The 26,049-nt window shown below is 31.9% G+C and overlaps 1 long non-coding RNA gene across 1 annotated transcript; it reads left to right on the top strand.

The window, feature by feature from the left end:
- Positions 1 to 2,140: 2,140 nt before the first annotated feature.
- Positions 2,141 to 25,433, top strand: LOC143254598 (uncharacterized). Its single transcript, XR_013030276.1, has 3 exons — positions 2,141 to 2,342; positions 18,366 to 18,637; positions 25,232 to 25,433. It is a non-coding gene; the product is annotated as an uncharacterized LOC143254598 (long non-coding RNA).
- Positions 25,434 to 26,049: the final 616 nt, after the last annotated feature.

Here is a 26,049-nt window from a genome sequence, read left to right as displayed (position 1 = left end):
GGTATGTGCTTTATTTTATGTTTGCTTTGGATCTAGTAGCATAGTGTGGTGCCATCTATAAACAATAATAAAAGATTAGAAGGTAGTTAGAAGGTAAATTGAAATGCCAACAGTGTACTTCGATGATAATAAACACACGAACATTTCTGTTTCAGCACATAAATATTAATGAATATTTAATATGGATATTACTTAATTATTATTGTTTAACTGTCAAAATGGCGACATTTCTAGTGCCATATAAAAAGCAGTTTGTAAGGAATTTTGTAAACAAATCACAAAACAGTGGGAAAATATTATGGGTTTAGTTCAAGTTACAGTAGTTGTTTCTAATATTTCAAACACAACAAATGTATCAGGTCATCCCATAAGTAATGTCCAAAAATTTAATACAGAAAGTGCATCTTCATTTCTGCCTTTATAGAAGGCTTTAATAACTAAAATATGTAGTAGGACGTATACAAAAATGTTCAGACAAATGAAAGAAACTAACCCAACTCCATTTTTAGATCATTAATCAAACAAATCCTTATGAAGATGGATGTGTCAGCGAAGCACATGAGGCATATAATACTTTATGAGTTAAAGAAAAGGTAATAGTGCAGCAGAAACTACACGAAACACCCAAGGTGTTTATGGTGCAGAGTCTCTCAATGAAAGAAAATGTCGAAGATAATTTCAAAAGTTCATATCAGGTGACTACAACTGAAGTGATGCGCCATGTTCAGGTCGTCCTGTTGAGTTTAATGGTGACTTGCTGCTGGCTGCATTTGATGAAGATTGTACTGTAACAGTTAAAAACCTAACAAACAAGCTTAATTCAGCCCATTCGACAGTTCGCCGTTATCTGCAACAGCTTGAAAAGGTGTCAAAACTTGGAAAATGGGTCCCCCATGAATTGACAGAAGCCAACCTTAGAGCAAGAGTGAATGAACATTTGCACTTCTAGCACTCTCATGAACGTAACTCATCTTTTTTTTTTGACAGATAAGTGACTGGAGATAAAAAATAAATATATTATAAAAAATGTTAAGCGCCGTAGACAATGGTTTAGTGCAGGTACACTGACTAAAACACAGTTTAAAATAGATCTCAACACTAGGAAAGTCTTTTTAAGCGTTTGGTAGGATATTATTGGTGTGATCCTCATTAAGTTGCTGTCACTCAACGTAACGATTACATCAGACTTCTATAATCAACAGTTAGAGCTCTTGAATGTTGCACTGAAAGAAAAGAGGCCTGCTTTGATCAGTCGTAAAAGTGTTATGTTACATCAGGATAGTGCACGGCCCCAAACAACAAGGATCACATCTCCAAAGATTGAAGAGATAGACTGGGAAAACGTCCACATCCTCCTTATTCTACAGACTTCACCCCATCTGATTATCATCTATTCCGAAGTTTGCAGAACTATCTTGGTGGAAAAGAGCTTGAAACACAAGAAGATGTCAAAACTACTACCCTCTCTACATTGTTTTCCTTCAAACCTCAAGAAATTTATAAAAGTGGCATTCAGAAGCTTGTAGATCGTTAGCAGGAAGTAATTAATAATAATGAAACAAGTATTATTGATTAAATAACATTAAAAGCGTTTGAAATCCTTTCTCTTTTTCTGAACTTAAAATTGGACATTACTTAAGAGATGAGCTGATGTATAAGAGCCTCAATATATGAAGTTCTAACTTGCTCAGTTAGTTTTATAGTTAGAAAATGGTTGCAAGTGTTTTGTGGTGCTTATCTAAAATTATAAAAATAATAATAAACAAATAAAACGAAAGAAGAAAGTTTATATAGCATCGATGGTACCGAAATAAAATAATTTGAGAAGAACGCTAACTATCCTTTCTCGCTTGTTTGTTTTTCAGGGCACTTTTAACCATCATGTATCTTAATTTAGTATTCTAAAAGCAAAATGAAAGTTTCTCTTTGGAAGCTCATTTTTGATACGATTAGGTTGCAAAACTATTATAAAAAAAAAAATTATATTGGAAGCAACGCAAATTTTAGTTTGTTGTAATCAGAAACAAAATTAAATAAAATTAAAAACGCTGCACTAATTTTAAAGGATCTTAAAGTATAAGTTATAATGTGGGATATAAAATGTACCCTAGGTTTTGTAGGTGACTGAGAAAATAGGCCTCATACTGCTGTGGGGACACACCTCCTATTAGTCTTAACCTCCATTCGCCAGTCTCACATAAAGAAATAAAGTAAAGAAATAGCAATATAAATTAAAATTAAAGATGTAGAAATAGAAACAAGGAGAGCAAGATATGGGTGCTCAAGCCCACAACATCCCGCATTTATTTCACCCATCACTACCTCCGGACAGTTGGGGGAAGGTAACTGCTCTCCAAAATAAATTACTTGATATTTTACTTGATAAAATTAAAAATGTAAATATTAATAATAAAAAACATCCTTTTTGGGTAACAAAAAAATCAACCCATTTTAAAATATTTAAGAAATTGTGAACAAATAAATAATATTCAAACATTTGATTTTATCGCATTCTACACCACAATCCCATTAAAAGGTTTAATCTTTGTTTTAAATTAATTAATAGAATATTTCTGTTATCCTTTCATAGAACTGGAAGAAAGAAAATTTAGCTCCCAAAACAAAAGATATATTAAGTTTCTGTATTTACAATAATTATATATTAAAAAAGAAGTTTAACATGGCATATTTCCTTCTACACCCATTTCTCAAATCACTGTCACGGTTTAATAAATACTAATATATTAAGCATTTGATAAGCAATGTTAAGTTAACTATGTATTTATCGAAATAATAAAAGATATGTAAACTAAAATATTAAGTTTTTTTAAAGTTTAGTATTGTCAGAGAAATGTTTGTTTTTATAAACTAGTGACGAAAATCAACTTAGAAATAAGCACTCATCGTATATTTAATGTACATAAAAAAGAAACTAAAACGTTATGCATAAAACATTTATTACTAAAGTATTACTGTCCTGGGTGTTTGCTTCTAAATCGTATTTTTTAAAGAGATATTTGAACATTAATTTCGTGGAGTATGTGAAAATGTAAAAAGCTTTCTTATTTGTCCTATAACTTGTGATAATCAAATATTCTAGAACTGGTTAATATTACTCGTAAGGTAACCTACAATAATAGGCTCTGAGTAATGACAGCTAGCTGGTTAATTATACAACATAGAACTGCAAGTCGAGTTGAACTTAGCAGCCATATTATCTCCATATGATTTTTAGTCCAAAACACGAAATATAGTAAATTCCTTTATTTAAAATAATATTTCTTTTTAATTCATTAAACTGGACTGACAGAGTTTGTGTTGTTTTTTTTACAAAAAACTTGTGTGCAAAAAAATGTAGATGAAATAGAATGGTATTGATATCTGCAATATTCTCAGGTAAAAGAGGAACTAATAATTCTCATTATAGATGTTCAAGAGACAAGTAATTTCAAAGTCATAAGTTGTTCAGTGGTTTGCACTATTCTTTCATTACTTGTGATTTAGATATTGTTTTGTTGTAGCTTTTATATTATAGCATTAGTGTAATCTTGCCTTCCATATTTCTCCTTGTTTGTTGCTCTTGGTTTCTGTAACTAAGCTCAGGATTCTTCTGAATATTTGTTATTGATGTTCATTAGATTTTACTTTCATTAATCGTTTTTCAGTTATGGATTTTTGGCATTTTTTAAGTTTTTATGTATATGTGTTGTAAATTTATGTATTTTAAATTTTTTAGAATTAACCTTTTTCATTTTGTAGTAGCTTGATGATTCTATTTCAAATTTATTATTTCTATACTGGATTTTACAAGGAAAATTGCTGAAGAAAAAAGAAATATATTTTTCATTAATTAATTTTCTTTTATTTTTCCAATTGTACCTCTTTCAGGAGACCCCATATTTTGTGTCTCATATTGTTCTGTTTTGCAAACAGATATGTTTAATGTGTATATTGTTCATTTTTTATTCTTTATCATTTTTATTGGTGTATTCACATGAAACTTTCTTTTTGCTTGATTTTAGATTACAATAATAGTTAATACTTAAAAGTGTGTTGTTTATAGCTAATAAAGGTTATATTATAAATATGTAGCTTACTTAATTAAAATATGTTCAGAATATCACATACCTGTGCTACTGGCATTTAAATTAAAATGAGTGGTCCTACCTTAAAGTTGAACATTCATTTTTTTTATTGATATTATACATCATGTTTCAGAAATTTCTAGGTAGTTGGTATATGCAGATTTAAAAGTTGGTGATCATCAGGCATCAAGAACAAAGCTAATATGGAAAAGTCACGAGTACCATGCAAGAAAGACTTTGGTTTAGTTCTTTTATTTGACTTCTGCTTCTGTCATTGATCTAGTATATTCTGGAGAGAATTAAGACACTCTTTTTCCAGTGCCTTTATTTACTTGTTCAGCTTCTCACAAAACCAATTTGGACCAGCCACCTTCTGCTCCCTTTCTTTAGTTAGTCAGTTGGGTTTGTGAGGTTCTGAAGCTTTTCCAAGTTGCTTTGGAGTCTACTCTTTCCTTGATGGTGGAAAAGCCTGAAGGCAAATACTTAGTTTTTCTCTTTGACTTAATATTGCTGTTCCTGCAGGGAAGTTTACTGGTAAGTTACAAGAAGGGATAGCTATATCTTTTCCCCCAGTCTTGTTGTACCAGCATGTTTTGGCTTGCCACTGCTTGGAGGATGTGCATTTAGATTCCCAAGGATGTGATTTACTTTTGGAAATTGTGGAGTTTCAGAATGGAACCTATACTCACTTTGAACAGATCATAATTTTCTAGGGTTCATTTGACCCTCACTACAATTCTGAGATATTTATCTTCCAAATTTTGTTTAAAATTTCTCAGCAATCAACACATCAAATTTTGATGATGAACTGGGACCTTTGTTGACTTCTGTCCTGGTATGATTGTCAGCTTCTGCTCTTTCTTTGATTTCCTGGCTTGTATGTTGTTTGGTCTTATTAGGTAGTGATATCTTGTTGGAGAGTGGTTGTCTACCTGCTGCTACCCTCCATGAGTTATGGGATACTCCTTTTCTTTGTCTCTTGATGTTTGTGGCTGTTCTTGAGGCTTAGGAATCATGGATTGATTTTTGGCTGTTTTGTATTATTCCTTGTATTATTAGCCTCTCCCCAACAGACACATTTATGTAATAAATACGTATTAATAATCTATTTGTTTGATAGTGATTAGGCAGTGAATTTATGTAATTTTTGCATGAAAGTGTGGACTACCAGAGACATTGTTACTATGTGCTAATATTATGTAATTGAATTACAAATATACAACCAATTTGGTATGTTAAAATACCAACATTGTAATTCCTATTACTATTCTACTACATTTTAACTACCATTCCAACATTCCCTAGTGGAACTGCAGTATGTCTTTGGATTTACAACACTAAAATCAGTTGTTAAATTTGCTTAAGTGACACAGCAGGTAGACTGATGTTGCTATACTGTAAAAAAATACACACATACCTTTCTTTCAATTTGATACTACCTTCTATTGCTTCCTATCTATTCTTAGTACCTTGTTTATACCTCTTAGTTCCACCCAGAATACTTTCAACATATTCATTTGCAAAAACAAGTGAGAAATAATATTCTTGACACAATATTACAAACTACAAAACAAATTATACATGTTTTTGTTAGAACATTACAAAACAGAATCATTTTTCATCTTCGTAATTCTAATATAGTCTATATATATTCATCTGAATCAGACTGTATTGCTGTGGGAGTTGGAATGGTTGTCTTGGGGATTTTAAAGCAGTTCTTGCCTATAAATTTTAAGGATCAATTCAGTTTGATAGACCAAAACAGCTATCAATAAAACCACAAATCAAGAGGTGAGATTTGTATTTTTGTCTTTCTGCCAAGGACTATAATATTATTAACATATGCCAAAACAATGTTGATAAAATTAATCATTATGAAAATCTGCTATACAAATAAAATTGCACCTAATTTTATGCCATAAATTGATATTTTGTTTCATGCAATATGAAGCTCGTGCAAAGTTGTTACATGATGTAGCATTGATCTAATTATATTCTTTATTTTGCTTTTGTCTTGAATGCATTTCAAATTTGGCTATACTATATTTTGTAAATTCTAATTGCTATATTTTATTGTGTATATGGATTAACAGTTTTGACCAGTGTGAGTACATCACTTTATTTGTCACTACATTTACCAGGAACAGGTATACACCAAACTTGCTCCAGTGTATGTTTAAGAGTTTCTGCCATCTGCAGCTCAACCTCAGCAACCTGGCTTTTGGGGTAAAAATGTGTACACACTTTTATTAACTCACTAAAAAGTTCATTATTGCAGTTTGCAATAACATTGTCAAATTCAACAAAGCTAGGATTTTACTTCTATAATACTGGAAAATTCATAAATTAAAGAAAATAATAGGAGTTATAAATGTGGTAATGAGTGTAACTATAAGATATTAAAGTACATTCTTTGTACAAAATCCCTAACATTGTTCCCTCACAAGGCATTCAGAATAGCAACATGAAAATTATATTACACCATTTGATCAGATGGGTGCTTGATTACATCTATAAAATAGCATATATTTGATATATCTAACCTATTTATATGCATGATAATAAGTATTAATAAAAAGAAGTTATTCATTTCAGGATTTACCTTTTTTTTTCTCTGACTTGGGTTTTCTGATAGCTTGGTACAAATTTGGTCTCTAGTCTTCCCATGTTTTTTTTTATTCCTCTGCAATGTCCTCCACTACTTCAACCTGTTGTGCCTGGGTTAGTGATGATTTCATCCAGCTCCATTAACACTTGCCACTGGTAAACTAAAGGAAGCATGCAAGGAAAAGAACAGCAGCTGCCCAATTAGCATAATATTGTGTGAAGATAAAAGCAGCGCAGCTTTTAATTGGTGATTTGGTCACCCCAGACCACCAAAAATTGAGCTGAGCTACTAAATTTATCAGCTTGTAGCCGCAACTTTTAATTGCATCATATAGAAGTTTATTTTATTGTGTATGGCAATCTGAATGTTGAGCAACTATATATAAGTATTGAAACTTTAAAAATACCAGTGTAAAGCAGTAATCATTTTATACTGATGTGTGCTAATTTATTTTTGTAAAGCTTTCACATTCCTTTTCTGTTTGTAATTTTAAACTTTCTAAAAAATACTATATGGATCTTAGGAAGCATATCTTGTCAGTACATATCTTTGGATGATGAAATGTTTTAGATGTTTAAAGTAGCTAATTCAAGAATGCTGGATAGCTCATATATTCTTATTCAGACTTGGTGTAGTTAAGCTATATTTATCATTCTTAAAGTTTTGAATTTATCCTAATTACAACAAATATACTAAATTATACCAAATATAGGTTAATAAATTGGAATTAATTTTCTTTTGAATATTTTTAAATGGAAAATAATATTTTATGGAATTTAGAGATTTTTCATTTGAATGTGAAATTAAATATATGAAACTAATATTTAAACATCAAAAAGAAATACTACATGTGGAATATGTGATAACCAAAAGGTACACTACTGAGTGATGTATCATTTTTCTTTTTGCATGCAATGTAATATTCTCATGTTGTTGCTACTTCGTATCACTATATTTTGTAAAGTTACATTCTGACTAGATGGATGAAATGTAATATTATTACATGGTGACACAATGTCATGAAGTTACGTTATTACTACAAATAGATGATACATATTGTTCAGGTATTACCACACCATTACCATGTCACTATGTAGTAATAAGTAGAGTGTTTGCTTGATCATCTTGTTTTGACTCCAACTGGAAGTCATAGCACTATTGCTCGTGCTTTGTCCTTGCTTCTGCTCCTTGATCTATTGGTATCCAGAATAGATTCCCTCCATATTCAGGAAGCTTCTCCACTCAGGTAAACTATCATCAGCAGCACTGGTGACTACCTTATGCAGGTGGGGTCTGAATATCCGGAATTCCTTCATCACAGATTCATTGGTACTCCAGCTTTTGACATCAGGTTTGTTATTCAGTTACATCTCCACCTCAATTATTCTCCTAACCTGTGATATTTTTTTAGCATTAACAGATCAACGGAATGTTCCAGGTCTGTCAGACAGTTGTTGGTTAAGAGGGTGGTAGAGAGGATTTTATTTCTATTTGTTGTACCCAAAAAGGCAGGAGATTAGCATCCGGTCATCGAGTTTCTTTTCTCAAGCAATTCTTAGATCCTCCCAGGTTCATGGAAGAGTCCTATCTCAACCTATGTTGGCACTTTTTAGCATGTCTGTGGATGAACAAGTCTGATGCTGCCCATACGTATTTCCACATTCTCATAGAAGGGTCATCCATCTGAATTTTGTGCAGGTTACATTCTGCAGTTCAGTGCTCTACCCTTTGGTCTAGCATCTGCACCAGATGTCTACTGCAGAGTCGTATGAGCTTTTTGTCATTCCCTTTATTCTTTGGTCTTGTGCACACACCATTATATGAACAGTTGGTTACTTCTTGTCAGTTGGTGGAACAACATACCCAAATTCTCCTTTCAGAAGCCATCAAGGCTAGCTTTCCTATTAATACTTTGTACATCAGGTGTCTTTTTAACACTTATTTAAGTAGGGGTAAATCAATGGAATGGGCAGTCAGCCTCTTACGTCACGCCAAACGTGTTCGCCCTTTCAACCGTGGGGGCATTATAATGTGATGGTCAATCCCACTATTCGTTGGTAAAAGAGTAGCCCAAGAGTTGGCAGTGGGTGGTGATGACTAGCTGCCTTCCCTCTAGTCGTACACTGCTAAATTAGGGACAGCTAGCACAGATAGCCCTCGAGTAGCTTTGTGCGAAATTTAAAAAAAAAATCATGTGGAGAAGAAGATTTGTCTGCTTGGTTTTTTGTTATGATTTTGGTGGTTCAGAATGCATCACTCAATGGCTACAAGTTGGGATCCAATAAAAGGTGTGTGTGTGTATGAATATAAATATATAACATTGTGGTCCAATTTCCCCAGTCACCAAAGTGAAATATAGGGACTAAGACTTCTTAATTTCAACCCCAAGCCTCAGCTATCTGGTTGTGGCTGGTCTATAGTGCTGTTCACTCATGTACAATTCAACCCTCGATACAGGAACTTATTCAGGGTGAGGAACATACCTGTTCTGGATATATAGCAGCTCCCTAACTAGGGTAAAAATCTTCTCTTGGCACACTCATGATCTGTGCAGATGTTTTTTTGTATAAATAATGTCCTTACTCCCTCTGTCTTCTCAGTGTAGAATTGCTACAAGTGCCTATGGAGGTATCTTTGTGTATTTTGTTTTAGTAAAGCCACATTGAGCTATCTGATTTTTCCATCTAGGAGAATTGAACCTCTGATTTCAACATTGTAAATCCAAAGACTTACAGCTGTCCCATCAGTGGACCAGCAAAGGTATGTATGTTTTGGAAGTTAACAGTTTCCAGACCTTAAAATGTATTTCTAATAATACTTATGAAAAAAGTAATAACATTATCTGATTGAATTGCTTGTATGCAGTACCAGGATAGAGGTTACATTAGCATAGATAGAGAGTATAACTTAGGGCAATTAAGTGTGGTTTAAAAGACTAGAACAAGTGCAAAAAATCAGACCAATGCTTAGATAAGCAAAGGAAGAAACCTTGGAGGTTGATTAATAGCTATAAGTATTAGAAGAGGTATTACTGAAAATATATTTTCAATTTAGGAAAATGTTTTTTCTCTTTGCCTGATACTGGGGTGCATATGATCAGATCTGAAGAGTAGTTATGTACAGGGATTATGGTATTTATGGATGGTTCAGCAACTTCTCATTGAGAATGCTATTGAATAGATTTCTACTGTTCTCCCAAGAATTTATTCATGATTTTTTTGTCATCTGTGAAAAGACTGGGGATGGGGGCCTTGTTATCAATCTCTACCATCTAAATCACTTTGTGAACATGTCTTAATTCACTGTGGAATCCTACTTGTCTCTTATATGGGGTTTTCCTCCTTAGCTTTGGATGACAAGATTCAATATGTCTGACACTTATTTTCACATCCCTATTACTTGGGCTTCACATCATTATCAATGTTTTGCCTACAAGGATCTGTTTATCAATTTTGAGTTACTCTGGTAAGGATTACATTAGTACCTTACATATTCTGTTAGGTAGTCAAGTCATTTGTCTGCTTCCTACATTTTCTGGCTCATCTTTTATAGAATCTTCCAACCACACCCAACTTCTGAATAGGGAAGCTGCTTGATTGTGTTGGATCATCAAGGTAGAGAAGTCTGTTGTTACCTCCACTTAATATCTTGTTCAGCAGGGGGTGTTTTTCAACTCTCATGTCAGTTGAACCCAGCTTTCTCCTCTTTCTCTGTGAGCCATGGGATTGTTAGTTCAGAGAGCATGATCAACACCTGCTTAAGAGGTTCTATTTATTTTTGAGACTTCAGCATTGCTGGAGGTTCTTATCTCTTTTGGCTGTGTTCACATCCATGCTTTGCAATGGGTAACAAGATCAATAAAATCTCACTGGGGGCCCTCTAGATTTCCTTTCCTGCTGCCCTTCAGTCTAACTTCCTATGGTGAGTAGACAGGGACAACACTAAAGTAGGGGTACCTGTTCCTCTTCTTTGTCTGGATATTCATTTTTTCAAAGATGCCTCATTGTCAGGATTTGGAATTAGGTCTTCACATCAACTTTTAGGCATTCTTTGCTATTCATTGACCATTTATTCATTTTCTTTCATGCTTTGAAAGCATGATAGTAATGATTCATTCCAACGTTCCTGTTGAATTGAGGATGTCACAGTTTCAACATAGTTGCTATCGATGTCCACTGCATTTTGAACCACAAAACATATGCTGTTTTCTATCTTGACCACTTATTTCTCTCCAAAACACTGGCTGCCAGAGGGGGTAATTTTGTCTTCACTTCTATTCCCCTTCCTTCCATATTTCACATTTACTCCTGCTCTGATCCATGCACTAACCACTCTATACACCTTCTTCCTCCTTTTGGATTGGGATGGATAACTTGTTCTGGCTTTTGTTTGTGACACAACCACAGTTGGCTTCACTTGGCTGAATGGTATATCTGGTTAAGATGTGGTGCAATCTTACACAGGTGTGTTTTCTCTACACAGTGGTGGCACACTCCAAGGGTCCAAGGGTGCTGTTCACACTTCAGAAGGGTGCTCATCTATGTAATTTTACACCAGTCCCTCCACCTGCTCAGTGTACGATACTATCTATAACTGTTAGAAGAGCTAAGTAATCATACTAAAAGTTGATATTTTCCAATGCTGAAAATATATTTCTGATAGATGCATACCTCCCCTCATTCTTCCCACTCAATCCTCTCTACTTCTGATGTTGTTTTTCATACCCATTCTTGAAGTGAAGATTAGGTTCAAACTGCACAGAGGGAATCAGCTATGATAGAAGGTTGTGTTGCACTCTTGCTGCTTAAATATAGTTGAAATACAGGATAAACGTATGGAATTAGTGTGTTTTTTAAAGGCTAGAAGTGAGCAAACATTTGTACACTAGAAGGCATTCACTGAGAATAGCTGTTACTGAGAGTTAAGTATCTATTGTAAATATATTTTCAATGTGGAAAAAAAAATTATCTTTTGGAAAACTCTTAGAACTTTATAAATTGAAAAAAAAATCTTCAAAATCCTTGGTTTGTGTTGAAACAGCCCTCTAATTTCATTCAGAAATAAAAATGGTCCAATTTTCAGTTCTGTTTAGTTAGAGTTTATTACTTTTTTTGAAAAGAAATTGATTGTTAGCTCATTTTCATAGTAAGAATTAATATTCTATAATGTGAAGTTACTTCATAGACTGCTTCTGGGATCCTAATAAAGAACACGTTTTACGGTGAATATGTTTTCTATAAATTTTAACAGAAGAGAAGCTTGAAAGAGTCTACCTGGGTCCCTTGCAGATCTAAGGCAGTAGTAGCCTTGTAGGGGGTCAGGGGGTCTGAGAGGCAGAACTTTAAGAATGATTTTCAGCAGTTTTGAGGAATTAAAAAAGCCTAACTTGGAATATTGTATTTTGTTTTGAAATAACTGGTATTAGAGTGAGAATCTTTCAAACTAGAAAGAGTACTGACTGTAATCATAATCTTGTCTAAATCTTACTTTTAGAAAAAACAAAGTTGTGATGTTAAAAATTAACAACTGTTTATTTATGTCAAAAAGCTTTGGTCTGTCTAAACCTAGAAGTTTCTAAGAAATTACTCGACTGCATTGTTAAACACTCAAAACTTAGACTGCCTGCCATACCTTTTCACTAATATTAATTTTTCACTTAAAAATTTATATACTATATCTTCATAGTCACAACTTAAAACTTGCAAAACTACAGCTTCTACAAATAAACAACAGTAGATAAAAAAAAACTGTTGCATATATGACTCTGCCATTATTTTTTATAGTTGTCATTAATGTTTTAATGAAATCATTTCATATCTTGCTTTAAAAATACTACTTAAAAATCATAAAAAAGTTCTTGATAAAAATAAGTGACATGAACTGCAGTTAACAAAATGTTAACCTTTTGTCATGCAAGTAGCCTTTAGCAGAGCTGTCTTCAATAACATATCTTAAATTTATAAACCCTTAGGTCACTCTTTAAGGTGGAAATCTTCCTTGTCATCTAATTCAGTTTTATTTTCTGCATGATAAGATTGTTGTATTTTGAGACTTTCTTCTTTAGTGCAGTTATTGGACAGCTACTCTTGTTCACCTGATTCAGATTCTAGCATCTCATATTTCTTCCAGTCATCATCCTCATTTATCTGTTTTATGCCTTCCATATATGGTGCTTCGCTCATTTATTTTGGTCATCTCAATTTGCTAAGAATAGGGACAAACAGCAAACACACTATCTCTTCTTAAACTGCTCAGTAACTCTCTTCAATTTTGGACATATGTTTCATCAGAGTGTTTGGGTTTGTCTCAGTTCATTTATTAATTTGTTAGATCCTTAGGTTTGATAGATTTTGCAGTTTGGTCTTTACATTGTTTATCTTTCTCCTTTTTCTTCTCACCATTTACATTTTATGATTCTTTTTAATCCAATTTGCATACAAATTTGAATTGCAACTTTTAGATGTCTTGCAATGTAGAGCTGTTTGAAATTGTTTACCACTCATTTTCAAGTTTCAAAAATTGATAGGTTTATCTCACCTTAATAGTTTGTTTGAGTTCACCCACCTGAAATAAGAAAAATATAAGAAGGTTACAGAATTTTTTTTAACATTTACACTGAATGAGAAAGGTGGATATCCAAGGTGCTTATCTTCATTTTGCAATTCCTCTGTCATCTTGCTGTTTTCCACTCTTTATACTTACAGTTGAGTAGTGATGGCCTTAGTAGGTCATCTCCATTCACTTGACATCAGCTTCTACTTTTTAAGGACAATTGACTTATTTTTTCTCTTTCGTCTATCTAATCTCTAACATGCACTAATTTCAGGTCTCAGTTTGCTGTATCTTTTGGGTGTATCAGTCACAGTTAGTACTAAATCAGTATTTGGCTCTTCTGAGATTTTGATTCAATATAGTTCAAAGGATCCTTCAGCCATCTTTTATTGTACTGCAAACCTTGAGAGTTTTGTGTGCAGCAACTGTCAAAGACATTTTTCCTGTGATGGATTCAATTCACTATGTTTTCTCTTAGGTTACAGACACATGGACTACCTCCAGTGGGTTCTTGTTTCCTACTAGCATTTGATCATAGGTATGTTATCTTGTAATATATTATATTACCAACCCATTCTTGAGTTTTTCCAGATTTTGGTTGAATCAAGAATTCACTACTGTAATTTTCATTTACAGAAGTCTTTTCTTTTTAACATAAATGGCTTTTTTCCAAATAAGGAACTCTCCACCCTTTTGTTTTTCAATGGTTGTATGAATGACAATGGTGAAAAAGTCACCACCTTTCTTTTTACTGGTCTGCTGTCTTAAACCTAGCATTTAATTCACGATGCATCTTGTGAATCCACACAATTTACTTCATGCATAGCATTTCTTTGCTACATGCGCTTCTTAAGAAGTTGAAGCATTTAAAAATGACATTTGTGTTGCAGTCCTGTAAGCATGTAATCAATAATCCATTCTTTGCCACTGCTTACAGGACTACAACCCAAATGTCACTTCAAAATACTTCAACATCCTGGGAAGAGTGCATAGCAAAGAAATGATACATGCAAAGGAAAGTTTGTGGATTCACAAGTCTTAAATTTAGCTTCACTACTAATGAACAACTTGAGTAAAAATTTGGAGAATCTCTTTCTTGCAAAGTATTTTAGGTTTTCCTCACATTCCACTTTGGTTGGTGAAACCATGGTCACCCCTGGTACATTATGTTCCTTATGGAGAACTGATCCAATTACTATCAGATCTACTTCTGCCCTGAATGCCAATTTTTCATTTTAATGCCTGAAGCTGTACAACTAACTATTTATTGTGGCTAATCTTTCCTTTTGGCTCAGTTGTTAGCCTATTCTTGATGATGTTTACTTCTTATTACTGTCTCTCATTCTTGTTGGACTATCTTCTAGACTTAGTGTATGTGACATGTATTTGTTTTATGATTGTGCCTTATCAGCTTACTCTATAGCAGGTTATAGAGCTGCCTTATCTCTCACCGTCTGTTGTCATTGGAGCCATCAAACTTTTCTGTTCCCATTGTAAACAAATATGTTTCAAGCTCTTCATATTTAATGTCCCAGAATCTGTAGATATTGAATGTAGTGGGACTGGAGTGTTAGTCTCATCTGTTCTACTATAGAACCACTTGAGATAGTTGATACACATAATAAAGACTGCCTCATGTTGATACTACAAGTCAGGTGGAATCCCTAATAGGTATGTTCAACTGCATGTCTCAACCATAAAATAAACAAAAACTTTCATGGTCTTCTGTGGTGTTTAAGTAGTTTTGTCCAATGGGTGTGTCATACCTATCTTTTTTTACCTCTGCAACTGTTCTAGACAGTACTCCACCCATTATGTTTGGACTTAGTGACAGGGTGATACTCTCTGGGACTGACAGAGGATGTTTCAGCTGCTACCTCTGCATACACATTCTTGTGTAGCATTTTAATACATTGGAGGCATAAAAGTTATTCTTGTGGTGGTATCTCATAGCTCCAACTAGAATGTGGTTCACACTATACAGCTTCAATTTCATCACTTTCTGTTACTTCCTACTCTACACTGTCCTTGAAATGTTATGCCCATTCTCAGGATTACCTGAGTGTTTGCTTTACTTTTCTTGAATTCTTGATCACTAAGCTGATTTCATGATTTTCTGGCTTTTTCAGTTTCAGCTGATAGTAATTTTTAGCCAGAGACGTACATCCAGTTTTTTTAATTACTGGCATTCTCTACTGAGAATCTTCCACTAATAGGTGCAGTACAACACTTTGCACTCTAACCATGAATAAATATCTAGCTATCACCAGGGGTCACACCTATGAATGTGCACAGCTATCTAAGTATTTCCATACTACCCCAAACCACCCTTTATATTTTAGTTAAAGAGCATATAGGGGAAGAGGTGCTGTGCTGATAAGAATGCTTTTCCATTCTGATGCTGCAACTTTGATTTAGTCCCTTTAGTGACTGGCCCTTTCCATTCAAGTCTTTTAGATAAATTCAGTCAAAATATCTCTTGCTCTAACTTCTCTCATGGTTTATGCATGTTATTTATCCTGTCCAAGAGCTCAGTATCTGTTGATGTGGTTATTTTTTTTTATTTTGATGCTATTCAGTGCCTTCCTCCATCTCAGTGTGGCTATTCTGGCTTGTAGTGTTTAAAGGTAAGTCTGCTTAATTTTAATTTTATATTTTTAAACTTAAAATGAAAATTTCAGCAGCTACTATCCACCCATCTTCCCACATCTGGGAGAAATGTTTTGTAACAACACAACTGCAAACAAAGAGATTTGACTTGTAGTGAATAAACAGTTTATGTAGATTCTCAGAATTTACAAAAATAGTCATGTGGAAGACAGAAATATGGAGAACTTTGGTTAAGACGCATTGCATCAACAACATGAAAAACCAAATATCACATGGCTGTTAAAAGTGAAAAGAACTCAACAAGAAAAACTTGTAGTGGTCTGGTGTAGAGTATTTCAGCAGTGAATATCTGCTTGGAAATCATTTTAATTCAGAAATTTAAAAAATATTTTTGTGTCCTTAACTTCTGACATCAGTCATTTTGAAAATCTGAGATATTTTGTGTGGCATAGGCTTTTTAGAGCTAACCACTAATGTTTTATAACTGTGGTCATAGTAGACATATTATACTAACTTGTGAAATGTTTGTCTAACAATTACTTATATTTTAAATTTTTTGCTTTTGCTGAAGATTAAATGTGACATATAACATGTCTTTTCATGAAAATATATTAAATATCGTTGGGTGAGCTATTTTATTTTCAAATTTATGGTGGCTTAAGATAGACTTTGTAGAAAATAGTCACTTTATGAATATTCATAATTGTTATACCATCTATTTAATTTATGAATGTTAACTGTTATTAAGAAAATAATTTATTTAACTGTAACTGAGAGCTTGCTTTTTATCATTGACTCACTTTAATTTATGTTTCTTTTAGTTATTTGTGAAGTAATGAACATGAAAATGATGATATAAATTCACTTAATTGTTCCATGTCTGTTGGTTATATAAGTGAAAATAGTGATATGATTAGGCTCTTTGTTGTATTAATGAAAATGACTAAAGAATTGATAGCTTAATTGAAATTATTGGTATTTGCACTTCAGTGAAAGAAGGGTCACAGAACAAGAAAAAGAAGCACAATACTGTAAGACAAGCAACTTTAGAATGAGAAATAGTGATCATACTTGCTTTTCATTCATTTTAACTAATAAACATTTGTTAATTAGTCATTTCTAAGTCTTAAGATGTGATGTATTTAGGCTCCTATAAATATCAAATTTTAAAGATATTCATTATTAATACATTTATCACATTAATACATTTGCATGATCCTTTTTCCAGCAGTGTCATAACTGCTATTTGAGTCTCAGATTGTTACAAAACACTGACATATATTGTTAATGATCATTAAATATACCCTCCTCATTGTAATAATGTTTAGAAATCATCAAAGTCAATATATTCTAAAAATAGAAAACAACTGATAACTATTTCCCATTGCTTTAAAACTTTTTTTAAATTATAAAACTAAAAATTTTATATTGTATTTTTCCATTATTGCTGTTAATTGGAAGATTGTAATAAGAATAAATGTGTTTTGGTTGTCAATTCAATATATGCATTTCAAGATGAAACTTTAGTCTCAAAAGTGCACACGTCTGTTCAGATTATATTTATGCACCTGAGAAAAATAAATTGCATGTAGGAAATATGAAAAATTATCTAAAAACCAAAACACTAAAGATGGTAGTTTGACACCCAGCAGACATTGATCCTAAGGCACTTGAAGCAAAATTGCCATAAAATAAGGTAATGTATCAATCAGTTAGCATTAACTGGTATTATAGTATGCATTATATCAGTAAACAGCTAAAAGATATTAATACTGATGTTTCATTCCATGCAATTGGTATAATATTACAAACAAGAAAATATAAATATTCAATAAACAAACAACAGTGACATAAAAGGATAAATGTTTTAACATGTAGTACATATATTAATTTATATGATGTGTTTTTCGTATTTAAACAGGTATGTTACTGTTTTGATCATTTTTATTTTAATTGTTGTATAATTATTGTAGAAATATGGCAAAGTGGTTTTTGACAGGCTTCGTTTTTTTAACTAGTGAAATACATGACAAATGTATTTCTTCAGAACTATTCCCCTAAAAGTAGCATGAAGAGTTGGACCTTTCTGTGAAATTACTTTTTAACTTCTAAAATTGGTTTTAGACTTGGCCTTTAAGGCTATTAGAGCCAAGAGTCTGCACAAGCATCTTTAAGGTGTCATTATAGAAATCATGCAGGTAAGCCCATAGGCTTTCCAAGAATTCGACAGTGAGGTGTATAACTGACAAAATACATTAGTTACTGTTTTATTCAGAGAAATTAGTAAATTAGATGTAAAATAAGCCTGTGTAATCTTTAGATAAGGTAGAATTATAAAAGAAATCAACAATAGTTATTTTTCTTTATTTATATTTTGTGTATTTTTAGTCATTAGTTTGTCTCTTGATTTCTCTGATGTATTAACATACTTATTTTTAATTGTTGTGTTTTTCTTGACATAAAATCTCTTGATATTTTGTTTGTATCCCGTTTTATTTTTAATTTTTTAGAGATGCTACTCATCTCTTTACACCACAGGGAGCTGCTACCTCACATGCATTGCTATGTGAGTTCCTGTGCATGTTACAAGCCTTGAGCAAAATTTCTAGCCCTGCATTTATCAGTGTGTATTGCACTAACTTATGATGCATTCATCATTAGACTGTAGCCTTCCACCAATAAGATGTTGACACATCCTTCATGATCAGTAATCCACATGAACATTGGCAGTTGAAGAGAGGCTCATTCTTTTCTCAGCACTGCTTGCCTTCAGATTTACCAGGTATTTGGGGCATATTCGTTTTGCTTTTTTTTACTACATATCATGTATGTTTCCTTAATTTACTTGATTATATGAAAAAATAATACTAATTTTAAACTTATCAGTTATAACTTTCTTTTTGAATTATCTTTTGTTTGATTTTCTTTTATTTGACTATCTACTAATGGAGCACATATCCCATTGTCTGTTCTTGTTGGTTAATCCAACACACTTTGTTTTGTTCAATACTCTTGACGATTGTCATTAGGCTTATGGATTGCCTCCATACTTGGCTCATTTTAATTCTAACTAGTGACAAAAAGTTAAGTAAAAATGATCCTTTTTTATGTATCTTACAAGAGTGAATCACAATTTTCAGTTAGGATGCTCTTTCACTAGTGATTTTAAACATTAATGGAACAGAATACTTGACATTACAAGAATTATCAAACATAGAATGCTCAAAATTAACATCATACAACAGATCTAAAGTACCATCAGCATAAATCACAGGCAAATCCATGCTTTTTTTACAAGATAATATGTACATGTATCACTATTATATATAATCCCAGTAAGAATTAAAAATGAAACAGTAATCATTTCCCACACAATGGGATCCTTTTCACATATTTTTGCAAGATTAGCTGTAACATTCCAAAAATTTTGTGATCAAAGATAGACAATTCTTGGAATACATATTTGGTATTGAAAAAAAAATCATAGTAAGGGTGGAAATTAGAAAAATCTTTATGGTATGCAACTTTTGCATCATTCTTTATTAGAAATTCTAGCTGAGCTGTATAAACATAGTTTGAAGACAAAATGTTACATACAGAATGGGTGTTTGTTTAAATTTAATGATTTTTATTATTACTTGCTAACCCTCTCTTCATGTCCATAATTTTCTGAGCATATCACAAAGTTTTAATTAATTACATTCAATAAAACTACTTTCTTATTATAGTGTGTAAACAAACTTGGCATAAAACATATCTAATAATCCAAATTTTAATATTATATAAGTTTTTAAATTATTTTTATAAAACAATATTTTAAAAAATCATCAATTTCCCCTAGTGTGAGAATTATGACTTCTGCTTTGTAGGTATCCCCTTTTTCTAATTTATTTACCACCCCTCTAAGAAGTATGAAATTGAGATAAATTATTCCTTATAATATTGTTATCACTCAAGCAAACCATAATTATTATAGTCTTTAATATTATTTGGTTACAAAGTCATGAAGTTAGACAGCCAAGCCCCTCTTCCCATGCCTACCTTCTACATCCTCTCTCTCAAAAATTAGTTCTCTATGATGTTCAACACTATACTATTTACAACTAACAGAAAGTCAAGATTTTCATCTATTGAATGACATATTTTTAACTTTGCTTTTTGTAAAGAGAATTGCCAGTGTTGCTTTCAGTTCAAGCCTGATTCACAAGGGAAACATCAGTGAGCTGAGATGAAGATTTAGTGGTTCTTGTTACATAGTTAGAATGGCAGGAAACTGCATTAGTTATGGAACATTGCTGATTTTTTACATAATATTATTCTGAATTTTGATGCATTATTCAATTAAGTAAAAATTATTTACTACAATACTACCATTAAAACAAAAAGTGGAGTTAAGTATCTTTGACAGTCAATAGCATAAAAAAGACCCAGATGAGTACATGTTATTTTTTTGTTTTTCAAGTTATTCTGTGTTTTTTGCTGCAAATAAAAAATTATTTAGTGGAATGGTACCATAGTATAGTCAACAGCAAAAAAGGAGACCCAGATAAGCACTTTTTTCTTGTTTTTCAGGTGTAATTTTTCTTAATTATTATTAAAAAATGACTTAAAAATTTTAATTGGGAACTTTTTTAGGTTAGTTAAGTTAAATAACAATAATAGTATAAAGAAAGTTTCATGAGATGTGTTTGTTAAGAGCTTGGACGTAGTCCATACCTTATTAGGTCATCTTCAGGTTTTTTTTGTTGAAATATTCTTCTCTACTATATTTTAACAAAAGTTTTGATACCCACACCAGCCATTTTTGGATACAGTAATACACACAATAAATATGAGAATAATAGTCCAAATAATTATTCCATTGGTAATAGTAATATCTTATCTCAATCATTCCACAAAGATAAAAATTCTGTACAGTACCCAAAAATAATAGAAATTAAACATTTACATCTATTTGTTAATTTTACCATCCTTCAAAATTTATCACAGAAATGATTCAATGTCTATTTTATGTATATTACCAAACTTATATTTATGAAAAGTCATCAAACATTGTAAAAGAATAAGCCTTTTACAATCAAGAATGTGTATAAGTTAGAACGTAATTGATAATTTAATTCCAAAATCATCACTGATAATTCTGTAGCTAATTCTTGACAAACTAAGATACAGGGATGCTTTATAATTTCTAACATGATATTTTACTTCTGCTCACAAAATAACTTTTCTTGAATAGTGCTGCCCTCTATCAGTACACATTTTCAACCCTTGCAACTAGCCTTCCATGTTCTGCTTTTTCATTTTCACATGTAAATAATTATGCAGCAGTTTTGAAATAAGAGGAACATGACACAACTCCTATCATACTCAGTGCCTTCTACCCATTGGCTCTCATTAATCACTTTTTTGATTGGCAGTAGTATTGTGCACACATGTTTATTTTGCTGGTGAGTTTGTAAACGTTTTCCTTTATACTACAAACTTAATTTTTTCTTTACTATTATTTGTTTATTTGCAGCAGCCTTTTTTTCCTAATGTACCGTGGATTGTGCTTTGTGTCGAGTGGTACCTGACCAGATATCCTTTTATTTTTTAAGAAAATTCACACTATCCATCCTGTGACCATGCTCAATGTCAGTAATGTTGTAGTTTTTCCTACCATGGACCTAATGTATGATTTCAGGTGATGCCAGGTGTTGGTTTTGTGTGTCTGTTCAGATCCCATCTATGCTAAAAAAAACAATTATGACATAGAAGTAGGTTATAGATGCTGTAGAAATGAGGTGTTCTATAGGACTGGTAGTAGTTCTCTCTAGTAGTCTTTTGCTTCATAAATATGTTTGTCTCATTCAAACTTCATTTAAAATTTATGTCAGTCATAACTTATTCACAACAATACTTACAATTTATTAAAACAAATATTCCTTAAAAATCAGAACACCTAGAGACTTAACAAAACTGAATTTAATACCAAATAATAGTAAACAAAGCAAAGTAACACAAATGTAGTTAAACAAGGACAAATAATACCTACCCCTTAACATAGACGAATGAACCATCATGAGATTAAATGGGCCAGTACAACTGAACTCAACACCTACAATTACAGGGACACTTAGTTCCACCTATAAAAACACAGTGGCTAAATTTATGCTATACTATTTATTCTATATTATAATGGAAACTTTATATTTTATATTGTTATTTTTATGCTTAATTATTTAGAAACAATAACACAAAATTAAGCTAGTTCCCTACCAATTAGTACAACATACAATATTTCTCAGATTTATGCACACATTTTTCATGTCAGTCTCAAACTGTATTGCTTGTAAGAAGCTATAATTAAAATCTTGTGACCAAATAGATGATTTGAGTGATTTTTCTTGTCATATGACAAGTTAGCAAATGTTGACTGGGTGGAAAATGATACAAGGTGTACTACAATGTTTTAGTGGGAAAATGTTATATGACAATGACAAGAAATGAATGAAGACTAAAAGAAGTTACACTAGATAATAGCAGCATATTTAAATATGACAGCATATAAGGACTTGATATGAATTGTAAGTAGTAGGGATATTTCATTAAACATTTGAAATGCTTTAATGCTATTTTTGATATAAGTTGGAAGAATATGAAACAAAGATGTCATGATTCCATATAAAACAAATAGAGATCAGTTCTGCAGAACAATTATATGTTTGAACTATAGGTTTCCAGGCTCGTGTAAAACAAAGATGTTCATGATTCTTCTACAGTTAAGTCTCGTGCATCTAGTGGGAGTTCTTCTGGGTCTGTTAAATTATTTATGGTCTCCTTCACTGTGGTTTTGTATTTTTTGAAATGACCAATATTTATCATTATGGAGTTGTTCTGCCTCTGCTACATACAAGTCCTTATACTATATGACTATAACACCAACTTTGTCTGCTAGTTTATTAATGATGTTATTCATGTCTGCCTTTAAGCTCTTCAAATTTGTTTTTTTCTCAGTGGTGTTAAGATTTTTTAATTGTGAATTTATTTAAGAATTGAATTTTTGGATTTCTTTTTGAAATTTTCTTTGGCTAGTTGTTAGATTTTATTGTCTTTGGAATAAAGTAAAATTATTTTTATTCGGGAAAGAAGGGAGAGGATATCATTGTTGATGGATGGATTTTGGTCTGTGTTTTGATTATTGTCAATATATATATTGTTGCTGAAGTGGGCTTGTAAGTGTAAATGAAAACAATAATTATTGTAACAACTCATTTGGTGTTAAAGCCATCAGCATGAAGATGTGTAGAAACAAAATTAAGACTTTTGCTCAAAACTGATCTTTCAATTTCTAATAGTGGATGGTCAGAAAGGATGGTGATGACCTGATTGGATGAAAAGTCTGTACAATTAGTGTTCCTTTCAGCTTGAGGGTTACCATTGTCATTATGGTCTGTTTAAACTTTATGAGTCAGTTTGTTACATGTTTGATATTATTTCAAACATAATTTTTCAGCTGGGGCTTAGGCCATAAACAGTACAAAAATGACTTATAGTGTTTTCTGACATATGGGATTTTATGTTAGTTAATGTAACTGTTTATTTAATGCTGTCTCTTCATCAGACATTTTATATAAAAGATGGCATTGATAGCAAAGGCCTTAAGATTCAAAATCATGTTATTGGATGTAAAAGTGCAAACAATCACATTAATTTTTGGAACACTAAGTTCTTGATGACAAACTATATCGTTCATTATGACTAAGTAGAGGCAGATGAAGTTTTAGTCAAAAACCATTAGCAATAATGCAATTGTGCAGACAAGTACTTAAAAACGTGATGTGACAACTGTACCTAGTTTTTAACGAAATAGTAAGTCCACATACAAAAAAGGCACCCTGAGAATAGCTGTAGAAAGGAAATTTTGCTTTGATTAACTGTTGTATTGATGATTGTGTATACTTTTGTTATATTTGTTGTTTACCTAGGAGTGGAAAACATATTATCAAGAAGAAAAACCAAATAACAAAAATGCTATGTTATGATGAAATCAAAAATAATAAAGTGAAAAACTTCGTTCACACAATAAAGGCTTATGTTGAATAGATACTTTAAGGACCACAACATTTTGGGCTAGAACACCCTTCCTTTAATGATTTTAAACAATAATATAAAAGATTTACCAAACATAAAGTGTTCGAAATTAACACCACGTAACACATCTAAAGTAGCATACACATGAATTATATGCAAATCAGTGTTTGTTACAATGAGATAATATTAGTATACATGTCATTATAAATAAAAAATATATAATCCAAATAAAAATAAAAAATGAAAAAGGATCATTTCCACATATTTTTGCAAGATTAGTAAATCATGGTAAGGGTGGAAATTAAAAATATATTTACGGTATGCAGCTTCTGCATCGTCCTGTATAAGAAATTCTAGTCAAGACTCATCTATGTTCTTCTGTTGTATTTTCAAAATTATTTCTTGTTCAACAAAGAAAACTGGAGTTGGTTAATAAATCAACTTTCACATTCATTCTGATAGCCTACTTCATGTATATGATACGTGTTTAAGATATTACTTTAATGTTAAAAACAAGATATTAGAATGCAAGTGCTTTGATAAACCTGTTGAGAGCATAAAGATCTGAATTTCTGAAATTACACTATGTGATACACTTAAAGATGAATTTAAATTTGCTCTATTGTTATATCCTTTTCTCTGAAGTCACATTTTAGAATAAAAAACAAATCAATTCTACAAGTATTTCCTTAACACATAAACACTTGTTTTGGATAACTAAAAGTATTTTACTATGTACATTCACCATGATTTATCCATTTAATTACTTGTATGCATGTAACACACTGATTTGTAATAACTTTTTTACACATTTAGACATACAAGTATTAAAGAAGAAAACAACCTTGCGGCCTTTAAGCTATATATTGGTTGACTTATTTTATTTTCCAGACAGTTTAATGTTTCTTTTTTTTTTAATTATTATGCTTATTGATAGTTGAATTTCATTTACCTTCCAAACACTATCAGTAAAATGAAAAACAGAATATAATTAACAATTTTTGCATATATATTTGTAATTTCCTGATCAAATTGCAGTACAGAACTGTTGACTGATTGAAGTCATATCTGCGTTATTTATAGTTGCAAGTAAAATAATGTGGAAAAGGTTTACAACATTGACTGCATATTTTTTTCATTATCCATGTTGAGAATGTAATTGTATGGTATAACAAAGGTAAAAAGGTTTTGATGAGAGTTACTATGGTTGTTTTAATTTACATGAATGTGGATGAACATTTACTTTTTTTCCTACTCTTAAACATAATTATAACTTCAGTGTTTTTTTATATTGTTTCCACAGTTTGATAAAGGGGTCATTCCATGTCAAATCATCCAGAGTTTGGAAAATTTTCCAAGTGACCCCTTCAGAATGCCTTGAAAAAATTATCATGTGCTCATCTACCCATATAATGAAAACTTGCCAAAGATTAGATCAATATTTCTAATAGTTTCTGATTTACAGCCCTGTAAAATTTATTTTTTTGTTTTTTTAGCAAATTCATTTTGGGCAACTTTGGCTGCTTAAAGCTGCAAGAGTAATGGTGGTAGAAGTTTCAAGTTTGCTACACTGACTGAATTAATCTCGTAGAATTCAAAAATGGTCTCAAACCAAGTTGCTCTCTCTTAGCATTTGCATAGTGAGGCTGTAAAATCATCTGAATACCCAAAATCGTAAAAAACATTGGTTTATGTAATAAGCCGTAGCTCTAAGACATAATATGATACAAAGCTGAATTTTGTTTTCACATTTCCTATAACATATCAGTTGGTAAATCAGCAATTGTTGTAATTAAAAGTCTATTAGATCTCCTGTAAAAATCTTTAGTTGCATGCAACTTTTTATGATTTAGCTAAAAATAGCCCTACTTCAGGCCACAGTTTGACCATGTCAACAGTTATTCATCCTTTTCAGATTTTTACCATATATTCTTATGTATCTGAATATGATCTCCAAAAAAAATCAGGATGGTGTTCAACTTACTTTTTGAGTTCCAATTTTTTAATGTGTCCTCTGACCATCCATTTTTTACTTGAAAAAAACTTCAATTCAGGTGTGTTACTTTGTGCAAATATATCCTTACTAAACCATGTTAAACATAAATATCCAAACACAGAAAA

The sequence above is a fragment of the Tachypleus tridentatus genome, chromosome 1 (genome assembly GCF_004210375.1).
Source record: "Tachypleus tridentatus isolate NWPU-2018 chromosome 1, ASM421037v1, whole genome shotgun sequence".
In the NCBI taxonomy this organism is placed as follows: domain Eukaryota; kingdom Metazoa; phylum Arthropoda; class Merostomata; order Xiphosura; family Limulidae; genus Tachypleus; species Tachypleus tridentatus.
Note: the sequence above shows the minus strand (reverse complement) of the source record. Positions and strands in the feature narration are given on the sequence as shown.